The sequence below is a fragment of the Anopheles gambiae genome, chromosome 2 (genome assembly GCF_943734735.2).
Source record: "Anopheles gambiae chromosome 2, idAnoGambNW_F1_1, whole genome shotgun sequence".
Classification (NCBI taxonomy): Eukaryota; Metazoa; Arthropoda; class Insecta; order Diptera; family Culicidae; genus Anopheles; species Anopheles gambiae.
In genome coordinates this window covers 69,584,906-69,606,117 of record NC_064601.1, presented here as the reverse complement: position 1 = coordinate 69,606,117, position 21,212 = coordinate 69,584,906, and the positions used below count along the sequence as shown (strand labels likewise).

General features: G+C 39.5%; 2 long non-coding RNA genes across 2 annotated transcripts in view; both read right to left on the bottom strand.

The window, feature by feature from the left end:
* Window positions 1-3,460: 3,460 nt before the first annotated feature.
* LOC133391175 (uncharacterized) overlaps window positions 3,461-21,212 on the bottom strand; it is a 49,841-nt gene continuing 32,089 nt past the window's right edge. Inside the window, exons 4-5 of the long non-coding RNA XR_009764666.1 lie at window positions 3,833-3,934; window positions 3,461-3,723 (exon numbers count right to left, since the gene is read on the bottom strand). This is a non-coding gene — a long non-coding RNA (uncharacterized LOC133391175). The remainder of the gene's footprint in view (window positions 3,724-3,832; window positions 3,935-21,212) is intronic.
* LOC133391177 (uncharacterized) lies at window positions 12,922-15,622 on the bottom strand. The gene is made up of 2 exons (XR_009764668.1): window positions 14,099-15,622; window positions 12,922-13,955 (listed from the first exon to the last, which is right to left on the bottom strand). It is a non-coding gene; the product is annotated as an uncharacterized LOC133391177 (long non-coding RNA).

Here is a 21,212-nt window from a genome sequence, read left to right as displayed (position 1 = left end):
CTCTAAATTACAAGCTATCATAGCCTACTAAGACCAAATTTAAATTATTTAATTATAAATTCAAACAGCCACCCTCAATGTGGTCGCTGCGCAACAACCTGTTTAACTGTAAAAACTCCGAGAGCCAACTAATAGTTTGCATAAATGTTTTTTATAGTAAAATGCACGAGCCACAACACATCCGCAGCTAGCTTGCCGCTTCGTATGTTTACAAGTTTAAAAAGCCTGACCCAGTGCAAATACTACACCAAAACTCTGCAACCGTAAAATACAATAATTTTCTGAATTTGTCAATTATATGATCGAACGATTCAATAGCTAAATGAACATGTTAATATAACCGTTGAAAACCCTGTATTGTTTCCCTCATACGAAACCAATAGTTGAGAACTTCATTAAAAATTGTTTAAAGTGCATCGTCTATTCAGCACCTCCAAGAACTAACAACCAAAACATGTACAGCATTATAAAGACACCCTAACTATTCGATACGTTGCATGTTGATGATTTAGGACCCGTACTTAACATTATATCTCGCAAGAGATGTAATTGACCGTGCGACATGATTTACTACAACCACCTTCAAGCAATTTATTGATTCTCATGATATCACTCATGTTCAAATTATGCAATTCTTCTGACCACTCAACGAGGCCAGATCTGAGACGAACTACATGAATTTCTTAATGATAAGCATGTTACAACAAACCGTGATTTTTACCTTCTACGTTCTGAAGCATTATCAAACATGGAATATTCACAATCGAAATGAACAATACGTAGCCAATAGATCCAAGGCAGCCCCTAGTTTACTGAAGGAGATATGGTAGTTATCAAACACACAGATTCAATTAATGTGAATAAGAAACTCGTCTGCAAGTTCCGTGGCCATTATGTAATTCACAAAGTACTTCCTCACGACCGTTATGTAATTAAAGATATAAAAAGAAGACTAAAATCGTGAAAGGCCCCCAATACTAGCTTTATGGCTGTTGCGGTTTATTACATGAATGATGAATCAAACGTCTACGCAAATTTATCAGTATGTGCAGCGTTTCTGAAAAAATAGTATTGATTGGCTGATAATATTGCCATTTGCTAAAAAAAATGCAGCTGAAAATTTTAAAATCCACGACAAAAATCAGGCAGTTGTTACAGACAATGCTGCAAACATGAATGCTGGAGTACGTCAGACAAAATTTCCTCTTCTACCATGTTTTGCGCATACTTTCAACCTGATCGTGCAAAATGCTGTGCTAAAGTCGATCTCAGACACTGTCGAAAAATTAAAAACAATTGTGAGGTTTAAAAAAAATAGCACCGCAACCCTTAAACTAGCCGAAGCGCAACAAAACCTGGGTTTGATTGTCTTAAAATTGAAGCAGGATGTGTTGACAAGATGGAATTCAACATATGATATGATCGAGCGGTTTCACAAGACTAAGATCCCAATTTTATCATGTTTAGATAATATGAAATACAAAAAGGATTTATCTACCATAGATTGGTTTTCGATGGAACAATGCGTTAAAGTGCTACAAACGTTTCATCAATTTACCAAAGTAATTTCAAGTGGAAAATCGATACCACTATCCAAAATGGGCATATTATTAATCATACTAGAACAAAAACGAAACCTTTTAGAAAAAAACTTATTTCTATTTTGATCCAGGACCTTTTAGAGAGGGGTAAACCTCATCTAGAAAATAAGCTGGTTAACCAAGCTATGCTTTTGCATCCACGAATGTGAGACTATAGTTTTGAGAATCATCGGGACAGGTATGAACATACTTATCAAAGCTTGATAGATGTTAAAGTACCGTTCAAAGTAAACCATTCATCAGAGGAAGATCCAATTATACAGCAAACATTCACAGAACCTAGATACGATTTTTTCCAGTGATTTCAAATAAAAAAAAAACGAGTTAGATATAATCGAAATCCAGAGACAGCTGCAAAGGTATAACGAGATCAGTACTTGAAAATGGATTGCACAGAATTTACTGCTGATCCTCTCTCGTGGTGAAAAGCGTATAAGGGCCAATTTATAGCGATATATCAATTTGTACTTAATCTACATTGCATTACAGCGACGTAAGTTCCGTGTGAACGAATTTTCTCGAAGGTAGATGAAAGGGTAAACGTACATATAGTACTGGTAGTACCAATAGTGGTGGTATTGTACTAAAATGCGTACCAAATAATTTAAAGGTAATTCAGTAATTTATTTTAGAGTGAAATGTTTTCTGGTCTTTCACGAAGAGGTCAAATGGGGCCATTCCGTTACGTTATGACCAAAAAATCCATTATTTTTAGGAAGGTATCAACATTTTTACAAAATCCTTAGGAATTCATAATGAATCTCAAATTTTTGTTAACGCTCTAAATTACCACATACGCATTTATTATTTTTTTACTTAACTTTTATTAAATGTCATTGATTTGCTATAATGCAATGCCTTTGGATTTATGTATGCATTTTAAATGTTGCATATTTACCATAGTGCCATTGTAGGTACACAAAACAGGCATGTACTTATAGTGGTTAGATTTATAAAAAAAAAACAGATAATGGGGCCCTATCCGTTTTAAGTTGGTAGGCAGACATTTTAGCCTGTCGGACTTAGCAATGTGAACCTGATACGGTAACTGAAGATACGGTACCGATAGCCCCCGCACTGAAAAAAAATTGGATAAAGACCCAGATCTAAAACGGTATATCAGCAAATAGAAGATTATGTGAAGAGAGATTACACACACATAGCAATAAGAGACGAACTAAAATCCACTAATCCTTACGATGTTTGGTTCCTCCCGCTGAATGTTATATCTCAGCCTAAAAACCCACGAAAAAGCGACCTATTTGGGATGCTGTAGCAAAGGTTGATGGAGTGTCTCGAAATATTCAACTTCTTAAAGGGCCTGATTTTTTAACAATGCTTCCGGAAGTGCTGTGTGTATTAAGAAAAAAAAACGGATAGCCTTCGGTGGGAAGATGTTCCACCAGATTCAAATTAGAAGTGTTTTCGCTCAACCACAGTCAACGATTCCTGTTAGGATTCGACAAAAGGAAAGAATAAGATTGTTATCGCAAAATATTTTTTTTTGATTTTGTAGGACCGTCGCTTCCGATTTTATCTGTCATTTGAATTTAACAGTATAAGCCCAAAATTCATGGTTTTTAGAAGTGACAAGTAATTGTTTGGAGCGATCTTCGAAAGAAAACAAAAGCTGATATACCATGGCAAACGCGCGGATTGATGAAGAAGCATTAATTTTGTTGGTGCATGACACCGGTATTTGTGACTCTCGGGATCCTGAATAGCTACCGAGTTCGGAAATCAAGCATGTTATATATGATGAAAATTTTCCGAGCAGAATTCATATGGATGTGCTTTCATCGGTAACCTAAGCGGGAATCAGATTCTCAAGTTGGCTAAATTTACATAAGATAGTGAGGTACAGTTTTTTTTGCTTTTTATTTTTGTAAATTCAATAAAAAAACTCGGAATCGCTTCCGAATGACTTCGCCAGAATCAGCTCCGGAAGATACAAGCAAAACTCTCAACTCAGAAACGTCTGCATCCATAGATCCAAAGGCGCTAGTTAGCTGCCGGACTTTTGTAGTCGATCAAAGCTGCCCAGAACCGGCTCCCGAATAGCTCTTGACGGGTCCGAACGACTCCGGCCTGAACCGTCGTTTTGATGAGGCCGGATTTGGAACTGGAATAGCAATGTTAGGAAGCAGTTTAGAGTCGTGATTACGATACCGGGAACCGATACATGCGTACGAAACTCTTCTGTTGTCTCAGATAACTTTTATTTAACATACCTGAGAGTGATCATCAATCGTTCCTCTAGACCAGGGGTCTCCAAACTACGGCCCGCGGGCCGCATGCGGCCCTCGAGAGCCTATTGTTGCGGCCCCTGGCATCTTTGTGAAGGATAAAATAAATAGTGAATTATTGTGACTATTTTAAAGAAAATGTAAGTTTTGCTTTTCAAAGACGTAGTTCAAGCTTAAATAATAGAAAGCTATAGAAGTTAGTATATTATGTTAGTATTTTCTTATAAAGACGAAATTTAAACGTTTGCATTAGATACAGGCAACTGAAAAATGGCCCTCAACACTATTATATGTGAAGCAATGCGGCCCGCGAACAGAAAAGTTTGGAGACCCCTGCTCTAGAAAAATGTATGGTTTGTTTGTAGGTTGCTTTGTTGTAAGATGCTCTATCCTTCTCAGTATGAAGTAAAAAGTTTTAATTGAAACTCTCATAAACTCGAAGAATTTATCTTCGTGTTTCAAAAGTTCAGGAAACAATTTTTGGTATTGCCCGATTTTCTCATGTTTTTCCCACAGAACGTTGATTTTATCATGCCTTCTTTTTGATAGCATGTAGCGCGAAGCTATGCTCGAACTGTATAGTTCCGTTTCAGAATATTAATAAAAACAAAAAACAAAAAAAATAACAAAACAAAACATATAAGAGTTAAAGTTTGGACAAACTTCGCGTATGGTGTTCAGGATCCCTCGATTGCTGGGCCTCTATAGTTTATGAGTCCATTCATCCATGGGGCCCCTATCTGGAATTATCATACACGGGGCCTCCCGCGGCCGCTCAGTTTGCGTACTGTTAAAGAATGAGTACTGTCGGAGAATGAGAATCTATCATACTATGGTGGTGGAGGAGCTGCAACTAATGGAGAAGCCGCCGCTGGAGATACTGGCAGGGTTGTTGGCATGTCGTATAACGAAATGATCGGCAAGTAGAACTCAAAAATAGTTTAAAAAATAATTAAATCAGAATTCAGCAGATTTTAGCGGCAGCGAAAGAGGTTAGGTGTCTCCACGACGCGATACTAGAGTTCGTTGGACAGCAATAGTTGTATTAATAAATATCATTTTATTAATGATTTTTCTCAGACCACAAATAATGGCAATTCATAATCTTACCTCTTTTTCACTAGCAGTTACAACCAAAAACAAAGAGCAGATTTATTTAAAGCTAAATTTTAGAATTTAGTGAGTTAGCCTTTATGAAGTAGATGCTGTCGTTTTGTTTATCGTCAAATTTCAAACACACCCAAAAAATCGCAATGCGAATCAGAAGATCCTTTATTATCAATGGCAAGGCAATTATCGACTGGAATGATCATTTTGATTTTAATCTCTCGACTGATTCGTATAAATCAAGTCTCCTATTACTGTTCATTTTCGGTGATAAGAGTCGTTGTTGGGACCTCGAGAAAATGATATTTGATGTTGTTCGAAATTGATCTCGTGTAGATAGAGCCTAGACAAGGGTGACGTGATACACTACGGCATTTCCATTGCTATAAGGCTTTGCCATCATCAAAGGGTATATAAAGGAGCGGAAGAAGGCAAACGATCTATTTTGAACAACTATTACCGCAGGAAAAGTGAACTATATAAAAAAGACAGTTAACTGTTCTTGTTTCCTTTGTGACTTCCTTTTTCTTTTTAATTACGAAAGAAACGAGTGCGGCGGGGCAGTAACAGTCGTTGATATAGGGATTAGTCTGAAGCTTTACAATAAGTTTGTTTAACACTTTGACCGCCGGTGTGTGTGTGTGTGTGTGTGTGTGTGTGTGTGTGTGTGTGTGTGTGTGTGTGTGTGTGTGTGTGTGTGTGTGTGTGTGTGTGTGTGTGTGTGTGTGTGTGTGTGTGTGTGTGTGTGTGTGTGTGTGTGTGTGTGTGTGTGTGTGTGTGTGTGTGTGTGTGTGTGTGTGTGTGTGTGTGTGTGTGTGTGTGTGTGTGTGTGTGTGTGTGTGTGTGTGTGTGTGTGTGTGTGTGTGTGTGTGTGTGTGTGTGTGTGCTCGAGAACGCTTCTTATTGCTCTTTCCTGGGACCCACATGCTTTACATTTTTCAGACTCTAAGCAACCAAACTAGAACGGGAAGTAGACGGCTACTTCATATACCATTTTTTTACTACTTCGGAGCGTTTTGAATTGCTTGGGTATATGTGGTAATGAAACGTGCAGTACCGTATTGTTTTCTCGCACTTTCTCGCACCGTGCGGACCGCCCATACAACCATTGTTCATTTGATGGTTACCATACTGTATTCGTTGGGATGATTTAGAAAACATCACCCACTGAACATTTTGACGTATTACATTTTCTTCTAATCCATAGTGGCGAGAGTCCGCCAAACTGACAGATTGAAATGGCTTATACCGATATTGAAAAATAGTGTAACGATTTTGAAAACAAAACTTTTTGTGTTGAACTGGCTTTTCAGACTTGAAATCATCCGTGCAGCCTTCAGCATTCGTTTAACGTGGTTGACATTTTCAGTTTCAACATTGAAGTGGCTTGGAAAACCCTGTATGACTGCTAGAACTAGGGGCGAAAAAACTACCAAGGCTTGCAAGGACCGTAGGACCACAGACAAGAGATTTGCGTAGGGCCGGGCCGTGTCAGATTACAGCGGGCCGATATTTATGGGATTTGACAGTTGGCGTTAACGGATTTATGGCATCGTCCGATGTCGTCCGGTACGTGTAGCTTGGTGTAGCGGTACGTGTAGCCGTAATGCGAGGACTCTGGGGCGGTGAACTTGTACGGTGTGTATGACAGCAGCAATCATGCATTTATGATCTGGTACAAGGGGTATGGATATTAGGAGGTGAAGTGCTTCAGAGCAAATTGACATTTCACGACTTGACATAACAATACTGGGGGCTCCGGTATTAAAATCGGGGAGGGCTGGAGGGGGGTATAGAAAATTGTATGCGATTTGACATAACAATACTCAATGATGGCGCACGGAAAACGCGCTAACAATTCACCTCCTTAATAAACACACCTTGATCTGGTATTAAGCACTGTCACTGTCATTTAGATTGATATGTCATTCTTGTTTTTGTTGTTGAAACAGTTTGATTTGAGTGTTTCTTTTTGTGATTTTACCAATCCAAATAGATTACAAATAAATCACATGCAATTGTACGATGATGATGACGAACAAGAACAACTATTGTTGAGGAATACTCGTAGAAAATTAATAAACAAATCAGATCCTTTGAAACTACCTGATCAAGCGTAAATATGCAATATTGAAAATAAATATACATACAATCCTTTGTTTAATTTTCTTACCATTTTTTTAATTTTTTCAATATGCCGAATCACCAAATCAATATTTTCAAACATTTTAGAAAAACTTCAAAACAAGTTAATTATAAAAAAAAGTAATGGTGTTGATGCAACAAGCAAATTGGCATCATGCCAATTTTTTTCGCAGAGGGCTACCAGCATGGAACCGGTCGCAGTAAACAACAATGAGCAGAACAAGCCGCTCAAAAAACCCATTGTGAGAAGAAGGAGCACTCATAATCAGCTGTGGCGGTTTACGTTAAGCAAAACGGCGGACGCGTCGTACATGCTACAGCAAGTAAGAGCCATCGTAGGGAGTAGTGCTGGCGCTTTTCAGCATGTGACAGAGATGGCAACGCTGATGTTGAATGATGTGGACCCAACGGCAGACGAGACCGAGCTAGAGGCAGCCCTCGACAGACAACTCCAGTCGGGCACAGGCGATGCTGACCGACATGTGGCAGCATCCTAAGTTGAAGCGTGCTCGGGTTCGCCTGCCGCATAAAAATGCCAAGCAGCTTGACGGCACCAAGCTGAGGCTCGGGCTATGCGTCAGCGAGGTCCGACTAGTTCCACCTCCGTCGCAGGAAAAGCTACGGTGCTATCGATGCTTCGAACGAAGCGTTAGCCAAGGCCTGTAAGCCAGCACACTATTGGCCAAACCGAATGCGTCCGGTCGGCATACCAATGATCCAACCAATGTAAGATAACCTGGGTCGTGGTCAGCATGCCCAGGACTTTGTGCTGCAGGCAGCGAGGGAGGATCAAATCGACGTGCTGTTGCTCCCGGAAATTAACCGTCCAACGAGGACCAACAACAGTTTGTTAACCGTCCAAACGCACGCCGGTAACGCCAGTAGAAGTTTAAAAGCAGTGATAAAAATATATTCCGTGCAGAAACGATGGCTTCAAGTTGCGACAGAAAGTCCGGAAAGGTGTTCAACCCAAGCAAACACCTATGCACCGGTTTTGGAAGATTTCGAAGACTGCAGCGAAGAGGAAGAACGACCGGCAGAATACGGCCACAGCGATGAGGACAACTCAGGCTATGGTAGTATGATGTAAGAGAAAAAACAACTGTTTGATGATTCGTTAGCGGATGTTTCGTGGGAGGATGGTCTGCGACTGTGGGCCCTCAAAACAGGGCAAACCCACAAGGCGATTAATCGGCTGTTGCGCCACCTTAAAAAAAAGCCGGAGTTTGAGTCGTTGCCGAACGATGCGCGCACTGTCCGTAAGCCACCGGGAGATGCAATGATAAAAACAACGATAACGCAGATTGATGGAGGAGAGTTCTGGTACCAGGGTGTAGGAATTTGTTTGATCAATTATCTCCAGTAAATTCTTAGTGGCTACAGAACTAAGTATTCTGTGGACTTATGCTTCTGTATCTATTTTTTGTTAATATTTTAGAAACTTGCCTTCTACAAACGATGGATTTGCAATCGATTTTTTCTTCGATGGTTTACCGCTATACCTGAACGACAGTAAACAGTTCTGGCCGATACTTATGAAAGTATTTAACATACCGAACATGCCCGTGATGCAATGTTTTTCAGCTTATCAAAACCTGTATCAGTTGACCAGCATCTCGAAGACTTCGTTGAAGAAATGAACGAACTACAAAAGCAAACAGTTTGATGATGCACGGTCAATTCTACTGGGGGAAAATTGCCGATACGTCGTCTCGTGCTTATATCGAGGGTGAGTTATTAATCTATAACATTCAAAGTTCAGCATTGATTTTATTTTGAGTTTATTCTTTCAAAATTGTAGGTGTTAAATCCCACAACTCTGTTAGCGGGTACTTAAAGTGCATAATTACAATTAAAAAGGGTAATCATTCTTCACACAGGTTCTATCCGTGTGGTGCGTTTTCCCAGCCAAGAGACTTAGCATAATTCTTTTTGCAACGAACTATATCCGCTGCATCAAAAGTTTTTATCGGCGCTATCCCGTCTGGATGGATTGAACATTATTTTAGATATTATAGTGTCGAATCGTCTGCACCTCATAGATGGAGGCGTTTTGTATAGTTAAAATTGTGTCGGAACATCTGCTCTAAATCTATCTGCATTCTGATTTCAGACGGCAGATGCGGAGCCTGAATCTGAATCAAGATAGGAACGGAATTAAACTTAAATCATCTCTGCATTTTGTATGGTTCGTTGTTCGAAAAGACATTTTAAGCGACGCTGTATACCAGCACTACATGTTGCTGTTTGTTGGGACACCATTTTTATCGACTGCACATCATAAAGACCGTTGGATGGATGCGGATAAATTGTTGCACCAGTTTGTGGCACAATCGTAGTAGTCTTTATGGCCCGAATTCATAAACAGAAACGTACACAATCTGTTGCATGTTTACGAGGATTAAGATTCGGTGAACTTGACACTATGTGTTCGGAAGAGTACGAAGGATATCTCCGCAATTTTAGGCAAATGGCGCTGCATAGCAAACGACACAGTTTGGCGCAGGCGGTTCAGCGTTTTGCCGAGCATTTATCTTCGACCTCGGGACCGGTCGATTAAATCAGTCGGTAGATATACCGAATGCACCATACGTCCCAGGTAGTCTCTTAGAGACAATTTCCGAGATCAATGGTGTGTGTTGCACGACGGAACTGTTCTGAGGTACGAATCAGTCTCCATAGAAGGGCGTGAACTGATGATGACCACAGTACATCTATCTCTCTCTCTCTCTCTTGTTGGCCTGCTCATGATAGAGCACGTCGATGTGGAATGGCCCGGTCAACAATAATTCTCCAGGATGCTGGGTCCCTGGCTGCAGCGAGTTGTTGCTCCGAAGGTGTCGCGAACCCGAATTTTAATTACGCAACCAACAAAACCGAAGCCAATGGAAAACTTTCCTCTGTGCCAAAGCGAGAGAGCATGTCTTCTCTCTCTAGATTTTGGACGGCACAACGCCGCTCGTGCAGCCTGGCAAGGAATGATGGACGAAAAACGGTAGAAAGGGAAACCGACATCCTTCGAACGACACGCACATCCGTGAGGGATGTTATGCAAAGCACACTTCACTTATTGAATTAATATTTCACTTATTGAAATAATATTTTCAATAGAAGCAACAAGCATCGAATCATCGGTCTATAACAAATGCATAGAGTGTTAAGTTGTTTCCGGAGGGTTGACATTATACTGTACGTTGCACTAACAGATAGTCCAATTGTCCGGTAATGCACTTTAATTGTCTATGAGAATATCGCTATTCCACGGGCCAATAAACGATGTTCAATAAATTATTGCGAAAGGCTAAACGTGTCGTGTACCCTATGTTTTTAGTTGCACAAAGAAGATCTCAGGTAAACATTCAAGTGAGTTGATTGAATGCGCAGTGAAACAACTTAGCACCAAACACATAGCAATTCATTGATTACAACAATCCAGTCAAAATTACGCACCAATACTAATAACATCCATATGGCAAAAGAGAAACAATTCATTGATTGCATTTACCGCTAGCGATGGATTGTCTCTTTAAATTTTGGCGATTAGCGTCTCACTTCATCACAAATCTCTATCCTTTTCTAGCTTCATGGTGCAGGTGTTGTAACGTTATTTCTGTGATTGAGAGAATATGGCTTGCGCTGTTATCAATCACATAGACAGAATGTGTATGTGTATCCATACAGAAACCAGCAAAAGAAAAGAGAACGACGTTCTATACCGGATCGAAAAGAACGCTGAGAGACACAGGTTCAGATTTCTCCTGCTTCCTTCCCGCAGCACAAAGCGATCGAAAAATTACTAATTTCTCAGGCTTTCTCCATACATGCAACTCACGGGCGCTCATGAACTAATCCTTTCTCGCTTTCGCTTTTATATCGTTCCCTTTTACGCGCGTGTAGCTCGCTGCCAATCGTGATTTGAGTGGAGTGAACTCTCTCGGTTAGGGCCGGTACCGAACACACTTGCGTGTATATTCGGTCCTATGAGCGCCTATCAAGCTGTGTTCCCTTTCATGTGCATGTCGTGTTGTCCTTTTCTATCATGTGGATGTTGTCTGATTCGATCGCGTTTGCGGCGTATTGTTCGAAGTGTAATCGAAGCTTCTAACGCGACAATCCGTTCCTACCGAACCCGTCAAATTTTCAATCAATTTGTGCAAAAATTAAGCAAGTGCTGTGATAATGGCAACACGTCGTGATAAGCGAAGTGGTATGGTGTACCATGCACGTGATCGTTTGCAGAAGCGGTGCTTGAAGGAATAGGAGGAGGATGTGCACGTGCTAGCTTTTTGCAATCCACAACAATAGGTAAGTGTAATGTTAAAAGAGAAAAATAGGATTGATCGAAAGTGTTGTTAATGAATTTTTTTGGCTATTTTAGAAAGTCATGTGTCTGTTAATGCTTTGCCATTGGTAAGCGACGAAGGCTTCGAACATATGGAAGTGTTCAGTAAGTGGAGATGATTTTAATTCATTCTTTATCAATGACTTGACGTTCATTGTGTCTATTTTTTTGCTGTACAGAAAAACTTCCATCATCGATGATCGATAGTGAGGAGGAAGGAGGGATGGGATACAGCAGCGGTGCTGCTGGTGCCGCACGAGGTACCGAGCTGCAAGATCGTCCGTTCGGCGAAGCGTCGTTTGCGGATGGCTAGAGACTGTGGGCACTACATACCAGCCAAACTCATAGAGCTTTGGCCCTTTTACTTGCCCACATTAGGCAGCACCAACCGCACTGCAAATTGCCTCGCGATCCCCGGACGTTGATGCACACACCGGTGTCGAAATCGACGGAAGCAGCGGTAACGTCCATCGGCGGAGGAAGTCTGTGGTACAGAGGTATGGCCACATGTTTGCAGGGATATTAGCCGGCATCGCGAATAAATTAACACATTTTAACAGTCGTTTAAAGTTCATTTTGGTTAAACTGAGTTCATTTGTTGTTCATTCCTGCTAAAATAAACGACCGTCAAAACAGTGAACGAACAGTGAGCGAGAACAAATCGAGGTTGCTAAAGAATGCAATCCAGCAACTGCAGCAGGACGTTCCACCCAAAAGGTTAAAGACAAGGAGATTGCTGCGAACCAATTTTTGCGATCAGTGGTACAGGACAAATGATGGCACCATCGTTATGTACCACACCGCAACACAAAAGGGCTCGCAGCTAATCGTTGAAGGGCATGCCCTGAAACAAAAATATTCTGCTTTTAGCCAGCCTTGCCCTTCCGAGCATGTTTTAATATTTCGGGAAGTCTTAAAGACGTTGATTCTGGTCAAATACACGCTGAACAGCTCAATCTTGTGCAGGCTTGCTGCTGTAGAAACCGCCAAAGGGGGCGATTTTATGTTTGTGCCATTAACACATACCTTTCTAACGGCAAATAAACAAACTAAAAACAACTAAGCCGAAAGTCGTTTTTTCGTCTGATTTGAGGAAAGAAACGCGCTAATTTTATCGACTAGCTTTTCGTTAAGTATCATTTTTAATTAGAAGCAAAGCGGCATATTACACTTTGCATCAAATTTCATCAACAGAGATAATTATTTGCAACAAAGGAACTACACCGCAAAATTAATTAAAATGCTCTGACAATTAATAGTACATCTTTTTTTTTTGTTGACTAGCAAATGAGAAAAGCGTAGCCTATCATAACGTGCCACTCGCATTTCATTTGATTGCGTGTAAAGTATTTAGTTTATGAAAGATAATAACGAAAAAAGTGTTCCTATTTTTATGAATGTTGTTTCCGTGTTATGCTATCATATTGATAAATATAAAAAATAAACGAATAAATAAATCCATGTTTATAATCCATATTGATTCGTTATGAAATCAAACAAGTTTTTTACGTGTTTTAATTGTTCAATTCAGCTTTAATAACAAATTATGCTAAACGATGCTTACCTATGCTATGCAAACCTCAACTTACTAAGCTTAATTGGTCACCTATAGCTATCTAATCAATACTTAACTAGACTAAATTAATATAAGCTAAATTATATTTAAATTGTGCCCACCGTCACCATCCTCTACAGGGTTCGGTTTTTTTTTGGCACGAGTTGATACGCGTACCGCAATTTTTTCCCGAAATAATCTCGAGCAAATCCGAGAGCTATTATAACTTTATTGGTGCTCCCAATCTTCTTAAAAAGCTGCAAAATGTTGCTATATATTTTTTAGCAACTTTTGCATTGCTCCCGCTCCAGCTGTAGCGAGGCAAAAATTCCTTGCTTCGTCTAGGGTTTTTTGTGTCTCGGAGTCGAACACCTTAGCCTGCAGCCAAGCTAAGCTATCCCGCATACACTCAGCATCGCCCAGCTTCTGCTCTAAAGCATTTAGCTCATCCTCCGTTGTGACGGGCGTAAGTGTAAAGCCCTCGGAGAGGAGGAGCATAGCCATCTTGGCCAACACAGAACGATTTTTTGATCTGCCCCACCTGCACTTCGGACCAGGTGCACCGACTTGGCGATGGCCGAAATTTTGCTTGATATTTCAGCATGATGCTTCTTTTGCTCCCCCCGTATCCCCTCGACGGATTCGTCCAATCGATCCAGCTTAGACCGGACGATCGCGAATTCCGTGAACAATTTCTCCACTACGGAGAATGGGACGGATTCTTCAGCTGAAACGACAACCGGGTCCACAACGGGAACGACAGCCTGGTTAGCAGCGGTAGTTGCAGGAACGGCATCGAGCGGTCCCAAAGCTTTGCGCTTCAGGCTGTTACCGCGCCTACGACAGCTCATCAAAGTACCAGCAGCTGGAGCGGGAGGGAAGACGGTAAGACGGCAAGACGGAAGGCTGATTTGACACATCCATTGTCAAATGCTAATTAATTTCCCTTTTGATCGAATCTTAAAAATCATTTGAAATGGTGTTAAATTTGTTAAATTCAGTCTAAATCACATCAAATAATTAATTTTAAAATCGCCCCCTACTTGCAAAATTACACGAAGATGATTGATATTTTAACTGGGAATTACGATATTCGACTTACGCGGAAATTCCTGATACGCGGTATTTTGCGGCCGTTTTCGGTCCCCATTAACCGTGTATCTCGGTGACCGCCTGTACTTTTGTCCCAGTCCCATAGGGACTACGCTGGATTGGTTCACCCTCCCTTTTGATTCTTACGAGTTGCGCTGCGCTGCACTGACATCCCCTCCCGCAAGTTTCTTTCGTAGTGCACTGTTTGCTTCGCTTTACTCAGCCTTGGAACGCACGAATCAAAACAAAAAAAATGAAATAAAGCAGCGGAAATCAAAATAATAGAAAGCGTTTAATACAGGGTTTTCGAGGATTATATAGACATGTTTATCGAGTTGTAGATTCGTTCAGGCATATAATAGACTCTTTCAGCGAGATATAGAATTGTTCGGAAGTCGGTGTAGACATGTTCGGTTATACTGTAGAGCTGTCACTTTCGTACCCCATGGACTGCAAGTTGGATCATTCTCATCAGAAGGTAAACAAACGGTTTTCGAAAAAATATGCTTTTTTCAACTAATTTATGTATTAAACAGCTTGGAGAATGATTATTAGCTACTTTTAGGACTTTTAAGAATGAAAAATTGAACCCTGCGGCACAGTGTGTAAACAAAACAAATGACAGCTCTACAGAATCGCTGAACATGTCAACGCCTACTTCCGAACAATTCTTTATCTCGCCGAAAGAGTCTATTATATGCCTGAACGAATCTACAACTCGCTGAACATGTCTATATAATCCTCGAAAACCCTGTAATAGAAAATAAAAGATAAGCGTTTCAATATGCACAACACTCCAACATTTATCAAAACTTCAATCGTCCGGCTTAGGCTAACAAGCGCGCGGCCTTTCACGGCGAACGCTTAAGCTGAACTGACGATTTCGTGTGGTGGCAAGAAAGGGAGCGCACAGAGGAACACTCGCTACATTAGTGCGAGCGAGACACCGATACCAACATGATGCTACGAGAAAACCAAACTGAGCGCAATGGCTGAATGTGAACACATAAGGGCAGTCGGGGTTGGTTCGACACTGCGGGTAAGTTCGACACCTTGCCGTTTTTGTATTTATAGAACTTTTTGAAGACAAAAAACTTATACATATTATTTATGTCAACTGTTTCGAATATTTGAGTCACATTTCACTGATCACAAACCTGTCAATTGTCAAAAAAACAACAAAATAAACACATGGTGGTTCTGATTGACAGCCGATGTAAGTTTTTACTTCTGGGACTTAAGGAATTGTGGCGTTATTTCAACAAAATTATAGTTTCCATGTTAATAGTATTGTTTTATAAATACTATTGATTAGTTCTGTAGCACAAGGCGTAATTTTTACATTAATCTATATAATATAAAATGTCACTAAAACTTGTGCGGCCAATGGGGGTAAATTCTACAACTTGGTAGTAGTGTAATGCTTATTTGTAGCATGTTAACTTTGTTTATATCGTAATTTGAAAGTGCCTGTATTTTATAAAGATGTCCCTTAACGATGTACCACAAACGTAATAATCAAGCTGAACAAACACGCAATTAAAAATACCGTAGAAGCTTTAAAATTCAAGATGTCAACAAACCTAGGAAGTTATAATTATGGAATTTAGCTATTATTCTCTCACAGAACGTTTGCCAAACTCGGACTCAAAACATATACTTTGTATATGGTTTAGGCTTATGAAAATTAATATTGTTATGGCTTTGACCGTATTTTAGGCTTACTTTAGGACGGGTAGGCTTAACTGAAGAAAAAAATAGACGCTGGTTTGGAATCACATTGACCGATGTTCACCTTTTGGTTTTCGAGTTGGCAGAGAAAAATAAAATTGAACACCCTTCGATTTTATAAAAAAAGTAAAAGATTACTGGAAGATGGCCAGGTTATTTTTTTAAAGGAATGTTAACCAATTATTCCGTAAACCAGATGCTATCGCCGCAGCTTCTACTATATGGAGACTGGTCCGATGCTATTTGAAATGAAATTTTTGTTCTTGCTTGTATTTTCATTTTTTTTTTTGTATATTTCAATACTGTTTTGTGTTATTTTTCGTAAAATTGGTACGAAATACTTTGTTGAACTTCAATGAAAACTACAGGCCATCAGAGTTTGCTATTTTGAACGCTAAAACCAATGTGTCGAAATCACCCCCAAGGTGTCGATTTTACCCCATCATGGTGTCGAACTTACCCGCACTGCAGTCGTGACGCAACAAAACACACTTTTTATTTTTATCAAAATGTTATCAAAATCAATCCAGGAACCGTAGTTTCTCGTAAGATGGTACATAATACACCAAAAAAGCTTTTTCGATGTCTACTAGTAAGTTTACTTTGGCAAAAGTATTGCAATCAGGGGAAAACCTTAAGGTGTCGAAACTACCCCCAGTTCCCCTCCACACCCACACTTGCGTGAATTTGAGAGTGCAGAATCTATGTAGAAACCAAAACATTTTCTCATTTCCGCGTACAGGTGTCCCCCGAGATACTACTCTATTTAGGACCGAAAAAATGTTAAAAGGCAAGGCGTAAGTCGAAATAGTCGTATGTCGAATATCTGTAAGTATAAAGTTGTTAACCGAAATTGAATATTCGGAATCTACGAAATCGTACATTTTATTTAAAATAATGTACGATAATGTAATAATTTTCTTCTAAAAGCCATTTACACGATATAGATATTCACAATCGGGGACTTGTGAAAAATGAAGAATAAATGTTTGTAATGGTTATCTGCACATGAATTCAAAAAAATATATCAATTTCGTCTGAATGACAACTTTAAACTGTCAAAATCAAAATCGTCATATCTGCGAATCGTCGTATCTCGAGAGGCTCGTGACTCTGGGGACGTCAGTTTCAGTGTATCTGGGAGATTTCAGTGTATCTGAGTAGCATGCGTTGAGTTTGCTTTGGTAGTTTAATTCTTTTGTTTTCTCTGTGATTGTGGTCATCATTTCAACAAGGCCGTAAAATAACAAATCTTTTCATAAGTGTTTCAGTATGATGTGGAATGTTTTCAATCGCTTATCATGTTTTCAATAGCACAGGGTGGCCACTCGATTCAGGATTTTAAATTCCCGGTTTTTCCCGGTTTTTCCCGGATTTTTCCCGGTTCACTATTCTTCGATACTTCAACTCTAAATTATTATATCATACGTTTTCAAAAATCGATATCTAGAGGCTGGTAGGTAAACACGGGCATTACGGGAAATATAGACACTTGTCAAAAAAACTGGATAAAAGTTTTTGGTGAATTATTCAACAATAAAGTATACAATCTGGAGGTGTGACAACATGTAACGTTCGTGTCAGGTTGCAATTGTTAGAGCAGCGGTGCAAGAGGATTAAACATCACTCGCGGGGTTAATTCGTCAAAACAAAGCAGAGTTTCGGATGATCACTGGGAGCCATCAGTGCTCCAGGTAACGAGTGGACATAATGAATTAATTTAACACATTTGTGTTGTTTATGCGAATTACGATAAGACTTAAACGGCTCCACTTAACCATGTCACCATGTGCGTACTGTGCGTAACTGAGCAGTACTCGGTCTTATCTTACATTATTATTTATACGAGTTACGAGTATAGTTATATTTGGTTTTACTTTCACTTTCTGTTTTATGTCAGTTATGCTGAAGGTCAAGTTTTGGGTTTACATATAGTTGCAATTATTCTGTAAGGTCAGTTCTGGGTTTTTGTGCTTACGCGGTGTTTTGTTTCTACGCTTGCGGGTAACGGTTCTATTTGTACACACGAAGGTACGGTGTCTTCTATTTCATTATATATGACTTAATGGTTGCTATTATGCAATGTTATGGTTTTACGCTCCAAGTGCGTTCTAACGGGTTTTGTGCTGAATAATATTTTTCTCGCCTTTGAAAGTTAATGTGTGGCTTGCATGTTTTGATAGTGTTTTGGGATAAGAGTTTTTCTGCTGATTTACATTTCCTGACTTAAGGGTCGTTATTGTGTGTTGACAATTTCTGCTATTTGAGTGTAATGAGAAGTATGTGAACTAAGTATAGCATATGCATGCTACAAACACATTTGAAAACCATTTTTGGCATGATTTCTATCAAATTTGTACAAACAAATTTTCAATCGTGCGCTCGTTTTTAGATTTAATTTCGCCACTATGGATCTTAAGCTATTTAAATATGCATTCTTTATATTTTCGGAAGTTTTATATGAGCTAACAACTGATGAAAAACGACAAAAAAATCTTTACGAATATTGCTTTTTGGAGGTTTAGCTTCATGACACAAAGATGTAAAGAATTTACCCCTTGACAAAGATATTTTCCATTTGCTATCAATTGTTGAGCAACAGATGTCATCACACAACCTTTAAAAAAGGTAACCGGAAGTCATGGACCAACCAGCCACTGGGGAAAGCATACAAATCTGCGAAGAACAGATTTCCTGTTAAACAGCAGCCTTGCATTATGCTGTTACTCGCACGACACTGATGATGCACCTCACGAATAGATACAGGAATCAACCATCAGTGCCAGTGTGGGAACCCACTCACCCGGGCGGAATGAAGGTAGAGGCCCGAAACCAAAATGCAAAATACCAATGTACAGGCGATGTGTGATTGGGTAACGTTAAAATTGCTAAAGAGGACACAAATTCTGTTCAAAAATTGAGATCGCCCACTAAATCCGACACGACCGCAACTTCACGAGAGATGAATAACAAAAGACGAGTGCACGGTAGAACAAATAGGCACACCATACCCGAAATGAGCAAGAACCGATAACGATTAACGTAAGTATTGCACCAGTGCGAATGAGAAGTATAGTACATATGTATATTGCGTACTACATGTGAGAAACGGGAAATGTTGTCCATGCACATTGGTGTGATGTTGATGGCCTGTGGTAAGTTGGGAACAATAAACAAAACATCCCATTAATTGAAAATGCACTTCGTACGATGGTAAACAGTGATAGGAAAAGATTGTGATAATTTCCCAGTTTCTTTATAGAATTTCCCGATTTTTCCCGGTTTTTCCTGGAAAATAAAATTCCTGGCTATTTCCCGGTTTTCCCAGTTGAGTGGCCACCCTGATAGCAAATAAAAAGTTTTCTAAAGTAGTAATACAAAATACACCCATTATGAAGCATTTTATACAAAAAAAAACATTACTTTTATACTTACATATGTATATATTCCATTTTTGTATGGAAAAAGGTTACAGAAGAGTACCAACGCTACCTTAGAACGCTAATTCAAAGGAAGTGTTTTACCATTACCAGCATCAATGAAACCGGGAACAAAAGTAACACTTCCAGAGCAGTTGAAAAATAAAGCAGCAGAAGTTGTAACCGAAGGGATGACAGTAGTGTTCCTTCCATTACAGCCTACCGTAGGAAAACATACTCACATTATAAAGTCAAGCATTCTACTATCGGAAGTTACTTCGCCACCGTTTTTTTATTTTAATAGTGCAGTTGTGCCGGTGCATATGAATGTGACCCGGTTTCGTCCATTGAATTTGACCACAAAGGTACAATCAATAAATCAGCACGCAGAACCACCAACGGAAGTTACTTCGGATCCGGTTTATGATGTTGATAGTGCCGTTGGGCCTTTGCTAATGACTGTGAATGTGACTCGGCGTCGTCCATCTAATTCGGTTAGTCAAGTACAGCCAACAAATCAGTTCACAGAATCGTCTCAATTTGTGAAGCTCAACTTATCACCTACTACTGAACTCGGAAGTCAGTTTCAATCAGAAATGCCGTCCTTGCAACGCTCTATGTCTCGAAGTATTATAAGTCCGTCATTTGCCTCACCACCTGCACATTCTACCAAGCCATCATGTCATGAAAGTAACATTAGTGTGGAAAGTATTTTGACTCAACTGTGTACGAATGTGTCCAACATTCGACCGTCGAGTCTGGTTAATCAGGCTCAATCAACTATGCAGCCTCAAAAAATTTCCGCAACTATTAGCAAGGAAGGTTTGCCACTTGGATCACCACCATCTCCTGCAACGTTCTCAAGATTCCCAGTTTAATCCGAATTTGTAGGAACTGTAATGGATAAAACAGAGTTTGAAAACATACATAAATAATTAGATATTGTTATAAGAGAACAACGAAACTTACGCCAAGCATTTGAGCATGCACTGCTATCAAATATGATTTGTCCTTCTGCTAATCCTGAAATGTTTAATTTAAATCCATTACAAAATTAAGATGAGCAGCAAACGTTTAACGATCAGCTGCTAAATAATTAATTTCGTGAAAATGTAATCGTATACATCAGAAAACAAGCAAACGATTTACGTTCGGCAAACGTTTTTCACTGTGCGATCGATGTACTGTTTTCAAAATAATTGCTTAGTTAATTGAATCTAGTGCGGATCTAGTGGTTCCATTTTGCAGGAGTTGGAATTGTACTAACAATAGTCGGAGTCGGATCGCAGTCGTGGGTGCGCTCCATACAGCACATTACTATTTTAGAGCCAATAGTAGAATTTGATCCATGCAATATTATTGCTAAATATTGCACAATAATATTAAACGACCAAAGACGATGCGCTTTTTATACCATTTGTTCATACTTTCATCTAGCCAACAGTTGCTGCAGGTATTGAAGTAGCTTTATAGCTTCAGCAATTGTGTAGTTTTACTTTTCAAATTATAGCTAAGTTAAAGAAAAAAAGAGGTCTAATAATGTGTATTTTCTTACCGTCTTGGCGTCTAATGAAAAGCTTGACCCGTAAGATCTACCAAATTTTTAAAACGATTAAAACAAAATTTAGTGCTTTTCGAGGATATCCCGGACCAATTAAATTAACTAAGCAATTATTTTGAAAACAGTATATCGATCGCACAGTGAAAAACGTATGCCAAACGTAAATCGTTTGCTCGTTTGCTTATGTATCCGATAACATTTTCAAGAAATTGATTATTTGGCAGCTGATCGTTAAACGTTTGCTGCTCATCTTAATTTTGTAATGGATTTAAATTAAACATTTCAGGATTAGCAGAAGGACAAATCATATTTGATAGCAGTGCATGCTCAAATGCTTGGCGTAAGTTTCGTTGTTCTCTTATAACAATATCTAATTATTTATGTATGTTTTCAAACTCTGTTTTATCCATTAC